The 12076-nt window shown below is 36.2% G+C and overlaps 1 non-coding gene across 1 annotated transcript; it reads left to right on the top strand.

Annotated features, from left to right (window-relative positions):
* Positions 1-344: 344 nt before the first annotated feature.
* trnag-ccc (transfer RNA glycine (anticodon CCC)) lies at positions 345-415 on the top strand. The gene has a single exon. It is a non-coding gene; the product is annotated as a tRNA-Gly (tRNA).
* Positions 416-12076: the final 11661 nt, after the last annotated feature.

Raw genomic sequence — 12076 nt, forward strand, 5'->3', positions numbered from 1 at the left:
CGTTTACTTCTCACCGGACGTGCATGAAAGTGACGGTTCTCGGTGTAATGGATCAGTGAATTGTTTATTCGAGAGCCCGATACGTGAACAAATGTTCCAGACTGGTTTTGTGAATCGGTTCAATCCACGATTGAAAAGATCCGTCTCAAAAGAATGAGTCATTCACAAAAGCGATATCGCAGATTCACATTTACCGGTTGTGGGAATGTCCGATTCAAATATTCCCTCATGTAAATGGAAGAAGTATCCTAAATAACGTTACGAAGGCGTAAGGGTTTGACATGATATTTTCGTTACATTTCAGGTAACTTGGATAGGGTGGGATTTTGCCCTAATGCACTCAGGCGCCGCTGGTGTAGTGGTATCATGCAAGATTCCCATTCTTGCGACCCGGGTTCGATTCCCGGGTGGCGGCGCACAGCTTGTTAAAGTAGAGTAGCTGACAAATTGCATGACTGAAAATCCGCACAGTAGCTTACAGGTGCATCTCAATAAATTAGAATGTGGAGAAGTTCATTTATTTCAGTAATTCAACTCAAATTGTGAAACTCGTGTATTAAATAAATTCAATGCACACAGACTGAAGTAGTTTAAGTCTTTGGTTCTTTTAATTGTGATGATTTTGGCTCACATTTAACAAAAACCCACCAATTCACTATCTCAACAAATTAGAATACTTCATAAGAACTTCATACATTGGCGCAAGCTGTCTTTGCTGTATGAAAAATGAATTTATAGAAGTAGGCCTTCATGTCTTGATTACCTTGAAGTCATAATAACCTTCATAATAATAATGAGTAAAATGTTTTAGTTAGGTTTAGATGGAGTATATAGCACATTACACCAAAAAATGTCACGTCAATACAATTATTTTGTGTCAGCTACTGTATGTTCATGCAGAATTAGAAGTGGGTATGGTCAAAGTTTTACTTTTTCAAATAAGTGAACACAAACAAACAGCAATACTGTTGATTACAATTAATATGCATACAGTTTATAAGCGTATAAAGTAGCTATTAAATAAATATGTTTAGAATTAATGGTGCTCTGGCTGTCAGAAACAAACAACTTAAAACAGTATAACATACATTGAATTAAATAAGAAATGTAAAATAAAAAATACAAATAAAAATTACTTACAAACAAAAAGTAAATACAGATTTAAGAGTATTGACACTATACACATTAAACACATGCACTAAACTAAGGTATTTATTTTGCACACCATGGGGTCCAAAAGTCTGATACCACAAGTGAGTATGCTTCTATTGCATTTTCATAATCATATTTCACTTACATCATATCATTTTTTTTTTCAGAAGTTCATGTCTTAAAAATCTAAAACATATTTTGTCTTTATTTCTAGGTTTAAATGGGATATCACAGATAAGCTATTCAGTGTGTTCTCAGACTTTTGGTCCCCACTGAAATAGTTTTGGATACATCCCAGATCACAAATAGCAGCAACATGTACCTTGTTCTGGACCAAAAATGTGAGTCATGTCCTAAGTTATTTGTATATATGTGTTTATTTGAGTAAAGTAGTAACAGTAGTAATTTATTGTCTTGTTAGGTCCTCTAGATGGCACACAGCACCATCATTTGGACAAGTCTTTAGTTGAGAGGCCATGCTGCTGTAGGATGTATGGATTGAGGCCAGTAGGGGTCGCTCACTTTCTGGTCACGTGGTTAGGAAAGCGCATTATCCCCAAACCAAAGGTGTGTTTGTATTGATTTATTTACATTTACTGCATATTGCAATACAAATGTGAGTTTTTTTTATTTCATGATGAATGCGCCACTTCTGTGGAAAGGCCATAAAATGTAACTATATTTTACTCAGTTGTGAAAGTCAATTTACAGTCTGATTTAATAGGAAGATAAAAATAACATGTATGGCAAAATGAACGTGTCTTTTATTGAGCTGTACTCGCGGGTACTTAAAGTTTGTGATGCTGACAAAGTAGTTGCGCAATATTTGTAATATGTAAAACACCTCGAGCCATTATGACCAGCGAAGAAGAGAGATATGAAATCCTATCATCATATAGGCTAATAGCATTTGTTTTTTTAATTAGGCTAACCGAGACTTGTCTTGTTGCTCTTTTGTTAGTTTTGACTGCTTTTATTGTCCTCATTTGTAAGTCGCTTTGGATAAAAGCGTCTGCTAAATGACTAAAAAAAAAAAAAAATTAAAGATGAGGAACCAAAAATATGCTGACAGAAAAAAATACAGTTTTCAGAGATGAAAGCTAAAAAGTTTAGCATTTCATTTATCTATGTTGTTTGAGTGGTTTCAAATATGTTTTAATTATTAGTATTTTATTAGTAATTGTTATTAATTATTCAGTTATATTTATATTAAGATAATGTATACTTCTAGAATTGTAAGCTTAAAATAAGCTTTATTTATTCTACCAGAACCCACATAAGATCAGAAAAAGTATTTGCTTTATGCGTAAGAGGAGCATACAATGTATGTTGTGTAAGCCAAATGTGATGTGGCTTTCTATGCTATTGATATTTATAGCCTATGCACTAAGCTTCTATTTTTACTATGTGATTTAAATTAAAACTGTGACTTTAATCAATATAGCAACAATAGTGGGAGCACAAACTCCAACTATAGAGAGAGAGAGAGAGAGAGCGAGAGAGAGATAAGTGTGTAGTGATAGGTGTGTTGCGATTTATTTCAGTTAAGAGCAAAAGAAGTCTATGGGAGGACACACTAGTATAGGTGTGTGTGTGAGTGTGTTTATTCTGAGCTACTTCACCTCTCATGGCCACTTAACCTTCATTGCTCTTTCCGTATGTTCAGTGGTGTCTGTTTACACACACTCAAGCCTGAACACATGTAAGTGAGCTTTCAGCTTTGCACATGCCGTTTATTGTGTCTGCCTGTGGCTCCATATGATTGTCAACTCAATAATTCTTCTCTTTGAGGTCATCGTGTGAGACGGTCAGTGTGTGATGCTAGAGGGCAGATGAAATCTTTTTAAAAACTCTTTCATCTTTTTTGCCATGTCATGTGTGTGTGTCAAATGCGCCGATTACTGGCTGGACGGCACAAGGGAACAAACCTTCTGTTCTCCGCCAGCAGCCTGAAGCTGAAGCTTGTTTCGGTGTGTGTGTATTCTTTTGTGTGATGGTGGCTAGTCATGTGCATGTTCTTACATAATTAGACATCCTTTTAGTAATGTGCAAAGGTGATTGTGCACATATGTTTTTATATTACTAAGATATGTGCATAAGTTTGGGCATGATGGGTGAATTTATGCTCCTCATGATCATACAAAACTTTTGTTCTAAAGACTTTTGCTTGAAAATAATTTTTATTTAAATAGTGTTTGAATATGAATTTATTTTATTTTGTAATTGGATAGTAAATGAGAAACAGCATACATATGAACTTTGGTTCACACTGGTAAGATTAAGCTTGTCCACAGCAGAATCACATTCTAATAGAATTTGATCTACAAATTTTAATCAGGTGATCGTGCAAATGGCTATATATTTTTTTACATGTTTGAAGAGATGTGAGTGGTGGTTTGTGTAAAACCTGCTGCCATGATGCTAGGATGTAGTGTGTGGTTGCTAAGGTGTTGTTAGGGTTGGTCCAATATTCTGGTCTCTGGATATGACTCAAGTCTCTACTACAACGTTTGTCTATGGGATTTTTTGCCTTGTTTTATTTTGACCACCAGTCCTAAAAATAATAGCCAAAACAATCAGCACTAAAAATCCCTTGACATAATACTTGGCATTAGTGAAGACATATAGTTATGGTGAGATATAGAGTCATTCAAGCACAAGTCTTGTCACTTCTCTCACTCATTAAGGCATATTTTTCAATGCACTTATACATTTTAAGATTTTGGGCTTTTTGGGGCTTCCATAACATGTCTTCTTTCAGACTAGTGGAAACAAAAACCTCCAAAATACACATTTAAGTGCTTATTATATTACACTTTATCTATATGTGTCTGTATTACAATTACAATACATAGTATTTTCAAAAGCCATTTTTTTGCATACACCAAACCAGTCCAATGATCTATTTTCTAAAGGTTTTTACATAGGGGTTTGTTCATATATCATTTACCCGATTAATGTAACTAAAACTGTAATTATTCGATATGTATAGAACATAACTATTCCTAAAAACATGCTGACAAATTCACTCTTTTTCCTGGCTGTTGTCAGTATTTTCTGATTTATGGAGTTATACACAGAGAGATTCAAAATTCCCCTTTGTATAAACCTTTAATATGCCAACAAAATAAAACGAGTTTGTGAACCTGGCTTGATCCAGTGTTTCTATTCTGGAAGTGTATGCAAATATGTGCATATTTAATTAGACAATGGCTCATTTGCATTTTAAACATTTCAGAAAACTTGTAAAACAGAACAATTGTCTTAATGTACTACGACTAATCAATAGGGGAAGTGAGGCGTTATCTGTTAAAATGTCACCTGTGGTGTCTTGCCTTAATAACCTGTTCCTTATTGTCTGAGGTGACCTGCAGTGAAAGTCAAGCGTACTGACGTCCAACTTGTGAGGAACTCTGAACTTTGTTACTGAACAAGCGGTTTGAGACGCACGAGGGCAGGTTCCTCTGTGTTCGGGACGAGCGCGGGTGGGGAAGAATGCCTCCATTGAGACCCCGAGCTTCAGCACAGCCTCTCTTTGAGGTCCAGTTGGGCTTAAAATGTTTAAGACCAGAGAAGGATTAGAGAACAAAAAGATCCTTCTCTGTCATCAAAGAGGATCTTCTCTGGGACTCATCTAACCGCTCTCCACGCCTGCCCGCAGGTCTGAGCGATGGCGAGAGAGAGGAGCAGAGTTCTAGGGACAGAGGAGGGGTGCAGATTTCAAAGGTAATCTTTAACTCTAAGCCCGGCAGACTGGCTGAAACAGACTCCCTCCTCCCAGTCTGAGCCAGCATGTTGTCCATCCCTCCCAGTGGGTTCGCCGCTCCCCCAGTCGCCGGCATTCTTCCTGCCCTTTTGTTCCGAGGGCACTGAAGTGGCTGTATTCATGGCCGGGCCGAGCCGTGGAGAGAGGAGGATTTTGAGTGACCTCGAAAGGGGGTGACTTTAACTCGAGACCTCTAAGTCTCTTCCTAAAACAACACTCCCTTGAAACAAATACCTGCTTTGTTCCGGCATCTCTTTCAGGACCGCGGCAGGCAGGCTATTAAAACAAAAAGAGGGCCGTCCAGGAGAGAGCGGCCGCTGTGGTCAACCGACATGATCCCAAAACAGATATGGCTTGTGTTGGCGTATATGTAGATGACCTTCTCTGAAAGTCCATGCATAAGGAGCACACTTTGTTTGATTAAACTCCCCTCGGATGACATGGGACAATGTCTTTTGAAGCCTGGATTGTTGATCGTTAGCTTTTGTAAAAGATTCAGAGGCATTACCAACGGTTTTATGGTTTAGTTTAGTTTAGTTTAGCGCATACATGAGAATAGCCTGTTGTGTATGTGCTGGACTAAACAGTTTCTCTTTTACGCTCTTTTTGCTTAGACAAGACATTTATTTATGCATTTAAAAGGACACTTACAGTGAAACTTACAGTACTTTTATTTGATCAACTGGTAGCAACACCAAGGTTATGGGTTTGATTCCTGGGGAATATACGTAATGATGATTTTTGATACATTTATTACTATTCAAACGTTTTTTTTCTTATGCTCACCAAGGCTACATTCATTTGAACAAAATACAGTAATGTTGTGAAATATTATTACAATTTAAAATAATTGTTTTCTGTTTAATTCCTGTGTTACAAAGCTGAATATTCAGTATCATTACTCCAGTCTTCAGTGTCACATGATCCTTCAGAAATCATTCTAATATGCTGATTTGCTGTTCAAAAAAATATTTATTATTATGATCAATGTTGAAAACAGTTATTTTTATATTATTATAATATTTTATAATATTTTTGTGGAAACTGGAATACATTTTTGTCAGGATTCTTTGATAAATAAAAGTTAAAACGAACAGCATTTATTTGAAATAGAATGCTTTAGTAACATTATATAACCCTTTACTGTGACTTTTAACTCTGTAAACTCTGTTACTATGTAAAATTAAGAATTTCTAAAAAAAAAAAAACCTGACCAGTTTTAGAAGTAGTGTATGGTTTTTAGTGTTATGAAACATCAAGTATGCATATTGAATTTAATCTATTAAAATCGATAGAAACGATAGAAACATACATAAGCTGTCATCAGTTTTGATCGCCATGCTATAAAAACAACTGTCATCTTGTCAGGATACGCCATAATGAAACAGTTGTTGTGGCACTGCAGCCAACACTCAGGGCTTGTAGCTGGATGGTTGCTGGTCACGGGCCATCAACACTGTGCCCTTGAGCAAGACAATTAACGTCAGGATGCTCCATGGGGATTGTGTCTGTATAGTACTGATCTACTTTGAAGAAAAGCTTCTGCTAAGTGGCTACTTGCTTAAACATCTTTGTACATTTTGAGGTGTACAGTGCAGTACAAAGACAATCTCTTTTCTTAATTTTGTGAATTTTCACTATCAAGCACATACTGTTCTTAAAGGGATAGTTCACTCAAAAATACAATTCTGTCATTTACTCACCCTCATGTCTTCCCAGTCATGTATGCATTTTTATTTTTATTTTTTGCTGAACATAAAACAGTCTAATTTCCCATTGACTTCTACTATGTTTTTTGTCCATTCAATGGGACCCAAAACTGTTTGGTTACCAACATTCTTCAAAATGGAAGTCAGTGGGAACTAAAACTGTTTAGTTACCAACATACTTCAAATTGGAGGTCAGTGGGAACCGATGCTGTTTGGTTAACAGCTTTTTTCAAAATGGAAGTCAATAGGGACTGAAAGTGTCTGGTTACCAACTCTCTTCAAAATTGAAGTCAATGAGAACTGAAACTGTTTGGTTTCCAAAATACTTCAAAATTGAAGTAAATGGGAACCGGCACTTTGGTTACCAGCTTTCTTCAAAATGGAAGTCAATGGGGACTGAAAGTATTTACCAACTTTCTTAAAAAAAAAGTCAATGAGAATTGAAACTCTTTGGTTGCCAACATACTTCAAAATGGAAGTCAGTGGGAACCAACACTGTTTGGTACCATCTTTCTTCAAAGTGGAAATCATCGGGAACCAAAACTGTTTGACTACCAACATACTTCAAAATGGAAGTCAATGGGAAACTGCCACTATTTGGTTAAAACCTTTTTTTAAATTGGAAATCAATGGGAACTAAAACTGTTTAGTTACCAACATATTTCAAACTGGAGGTCAATGGGATCTGCTGTTTGGTTACCAGCTTTTTTCAAAATGGAAGTCAATAGGGACTGATCGTGTTTGGTTACCAACTTTCTTCAAAATGGAAGTCAATGAGAACTAAAACTGTTTGGTTACCAACATACTTTAAAATTGAAGTCAGTGGGAACTGACACTGCTTGGTTACCAGCTTTCTTCAAAATCAGGAACCAAAACTATTTGGTTTCCAACATTTTACAAAATATCTTATTTTTTGTTCTGCAGACAAAAGAAAGTCATACAGGTTTGGAAAGACACAAGAGTGAGTAATTGATGACAAAATTTTCATTTTTGGATGAACTATACCTTTAAAACAGATTATTGGCTCATGCGGAAATTACATGCATGCATTATCACTAAAAACTGATTTCATGTTTAAGTGCTGTACATCCCCATGCAAAAGTTGAGCTTAAATCAATATAATCCATTAGACATTTGAAAAACACACCACAACTTGCGCTGTTGACAGGACTGCCCTCCTCTCTTTGACCTTGTGAGGACCTCAATAGCTTCTTAATGGACTGTGTGTGTGTGTGTGTGTGTGTGTGTGTGTGCGTGTGTGTGTTTGTATGAAGAAAACCGGCTAACAGAATGTGCACAAAAAATGGCATGGAAGGAACTCTTCTGTTTTTGTAATATGCATGTCAAATTTGATGATTACTGGCAGAAGAACACAAACTGGACATGCATTTTGTTCTGTATCATGCTGAAGCTGTTGTTCCAGTCTGAAAATGATCTGTTAACCTCTGACATATGAAGATGTATGACACAGTAGCCTCAGTTAAGTTTCTAATTAACTGTGATATGTTTCAGGAATATATCTAGATGTGAAAAGACAAGCATTGTTTAGTTGGGTGTGTGTGAGAGATGTTTGCAGTGAGAGATCATCCCAGCCCGAGGCTCTCTATAAAACACAGATTGTCCCAAACAACGCCTTTCTCTGCCCTCTTGAAGGAGCATTGCAGGGGTAAAGCACAGGACACAGAGATTCACAATCTAATATGATCCAGACATTAAGACACTAAACTGAGGCATTTGTGCCTTTGTGCAGTTGAGGGGAATGTTGACTGGATTGTTTTGGTCTAGAAAAGACAAATGTATTTAGACAGTTGAGTCTTTTTTTCTTTGTGGTGTCATTTGGAAATTAAGTAAAGACTTAGCATGAACTTTTTTTTGGCCAGTTACCCTGTAACTAATGAAGAACACACTCTCACACACAAACTATAGGTTATACAAGTAGGGAAAAAGCTAATATTTTTATTTATTTATTTTTAATACGGGTCTCATTAAGATCTAGGTCCCGCTTAGTTTTAGTAGATATTTTTAAGTCATTTAAGAAATCAAAGGTTTAATCAGGAACAATGTATTAAATTGATGACAATAAAGACTTTTACATTGTTACATAAATTACATTTAATAAATTATATACACAATATGTTATACCAATAGGTTATTTTATTTTATTTTATAGATCGTATCAAGGTCTAGGTCCCACTTTACAATTTAAGCAACAACATGTTACATTTTTAGACCTCAAGGTGGCGTTGTTGACTTTGTGCTGTTAACGAATATAGTTCTAGAAAAAAAACTACTTTTTTGTAGTTTGTTGACAGCGTTAAATATTAGTTTATTAAATTATTACTGTTAGATATTGTAATTCCTTATACATATACTCTACTTCCTTTAACTTTAAATACAGTTCAGTACTAACTGAGTACATCTGTTGAACTTTTAAGACTATTCTGGTCAAATGAACGGAAAGGCAGAGAAATGTTGGCGATCTCACGGTCACGTGATCGCAGGATGGCAGTCAGGAGGTGTGAATCTCCCGTGTTGAGCGCGCAGGAGCTGTCCGACAGCAGAGGTGCTGAAATCACACTCAGGTCGCTAATTATCTCCACTCACAGATCCCAAAACACTAGCGCTTAGCTTAACATTGCTGTTGCACGCATGTGTGCACTAAATAAATAAGAACCAACTAGTTGCAGTGCACTTCTTTACGAAAAACTTACATAGGCTATGTGTGTCTATGAAGGTGGCAACATGAACAGGTGTTCATTCTGTTCATCTCCGGTAAGTATTGGTTGGTTAACTTTTCGTTCTTTGATGATGTAGTAAATGAAATAAAAAATAAAAAAAAATTAGTAGCCCACAAAATTGTTTGGACACTCAAGCCACACCTGCTATGTCATATAATTGCATTATATAACCAAAGATGAATTCAGCCTTGGTTAGCATAATTCCAATGTATATATTTTTTTCACTGACTGCAATGACATTCATGCAGAGACATTCTTTTTTTGTCCACTGTTTCTTATTTGTTTCATGCACCCTCTGGTGGACAGAAGTATATTGCACGTAAAAAATCTTCGAGAGCTTGAATTTTCCTATCTCTCAGGCTTACCACCTGTTGGGAGGAGCGCTACTGGTTGCCGTGATCACCTGAGAGCGATAATGCCGGAGCACTGGCCCCGGGGCCAAGGTTCACCGCGGGGGCAATAAACTCCCTGTCCCCCTGCCATCATGTAAAGACATTACCGTGCCCCGCGGCCCTCAAACGCTACATTTCCAAAGGCTCTCTGCCTCTTACTGGGTCTCTTCATTTACCCTGTGTCATGCAAAATTCTTAATTTCCTTTGAATCCCAGCGCTACTGTATTGCCTTGAGTTACTTACATTCATTACCACCTTTTAATTAGTACCATCAAACACTTCACGGTTTACAGTGTCTCAATGTGACATTAGTCGAGACTGTTAAACTCATTAGCAAAAACTGATAAGGGGTAAAGGTGAGATAGTTGGCATTTTCATCTGTCAGAAATTGATTGGCTTACAAAGAGCCGGTATGGTTTTTAATGTAAATAAAAAAACAAACAAAAAAATATTTAATGCAAATGTTTTTTATTTAAATTTGAAATCACAATAATGCATTTGAATTAAATAATAACCATATTATTATTATTATTGTTACTATTTTAATTAATGAATATTTCCGTTTAAAAAATAGTCTTATAGTTTAGTGACAAATGCTTCAGAGATAATTTTACCTCTCTAGACTAATAATAACAAATAAATGAATGAATAAATAATCAATCAAACAAACAAACAAATCTCATCTCAAAATTGTTGGCAATTCTTGTTAGTGTTGCTGTGCGCTGAACATGAGAAGGAAACTGCTAACATCCATCCCTTTATAGTTATTCTAATGAGCCGGGGGAGTAAATAAAGTCATCACAACAGCAAGACTCCATTGTGAAGAGAACTATTATTGAGTAGTTTGTCACTTTACTGTAAGAGCGATGTGTTTCCCACAGCAGCTCGTGCTGTAAATATTTACTTAAGCATTAGACAGCGAGGTGGGATGTTTTACATGAGTTAAATACATAGTTCGAGCTGTCTCCATAAGCTGCTTGTTATTTCATATGTAGGCTATATATGTAAACAAAATATATATTTATTACACAGAAAAACATTAGATTTGTTCGGAGCCCTGGCAAATTGAAGTTTTAGGTGTAGCTGACATTCAGTAATTATAATTTTATATTAAAATGTAGAAAATAGTTATGTAGATGTGTATATTTTAGGTGGACTGTTAGTTGCACTGTTGACTATTTGATCACTTTCAACTTTGCATTTGAATAATTTTGTGAGTGACAAATGGAATCAAAACGTCCATGTCTCTCAATCGCGTAATAATTATAAAAGTATTCAAAAAAGTTTTAGATTAGTGTCACACTGTGAGTCATGTTCACCCGCCTGCTGTAACTGTAGCTGTGGATTTGATGTATCCTTGAACACCTTTTCTTTTATCCATTTAGTATAATTATGATGGTTTTTTTTAAGTTTCAAAAGCGGCAATGAAAAGAGTACAATGAATTTGGACCCCTCGGTTTTTAATACGTCAGTAATTGAATTTTAATTTTAGTGGGCTGAATTTTTATAATACATCACTGTAAACTCGAATTTACAAGTATATTCGAGTTTACTTTGAAAACCTGTGTGACCCTTATCCGGTTTGGAGCAAAGAGGCCCTTTTACCTTTTAAATGTGAAGTTTGAAATCGAGAAAGGGAGTTATAAATTCTAAAATGATCAATTACGAGCAGAAATGACCTATTGCTGAGAGTGAACATCAAACCGTATCTTGAGTCACTTCGCTTCTGTTTCGGTCTATCGCAGTCAGTCTCTCCTCAGAGCTGAAACATTGTTCTTGAGTTTAATTATAAAGGGATTTTTTTCTAGAGTTCTATGAAACACATCCCGGGGTTATTTGGTTTTAGAGTCTAAACTAAACCAGGGGCGCTTACATTTCTCCAGTGTGGCGTTTGCCTCTTTATTTATGATGTCTTTTCTTCCACCGATGTAGAAAATTTCTGACTTGGATTTTTCACTCCGAAATTGATTTGACACGGATATCCAGTATCCCTTTAAAGATAATCAAACTGAGTCTCTCCTCATTCCGCATATATCCCCACTCACTTTATGACCATATCGAGTTACCACGAGCCTGTTGTGAGCAATAGACATTCTTCAATCTGAAAACATTATTATAGTGTTTATTGCACTGTAAGCGATGGAAAAGAGCTCATGTTCGCCCGAAACATTTGTTCATAGCAGGGGTTTCTGAGATATGCAATGCAAAGAATTAATTAAAGTTTGTTGTGCCAATGCTATAAGATCCATCCATCACCTCTCTCTCTCTCTCTCTCTCTCTCTCTCACACACACACACACACACACACACACAAACAAT

This window comes from Sinocyclocheilus rhinocerous, unplaced genomic scaffold, assembly GCF_001515625.1.
Source record: "Sinocyclocheilus rhinocerous isolate Xijiao unplaced genomic scaffold, SAMN03320098_v1.1 scaffold5273, whole genome shotgun sequence".
NCBI lineage: Eukaryota > Metazoa > Chordata > Actinopteri > Cypriniformes > Cyprinidae > Sinocyclocheilus > Sinocyclocheilus rhinocerous.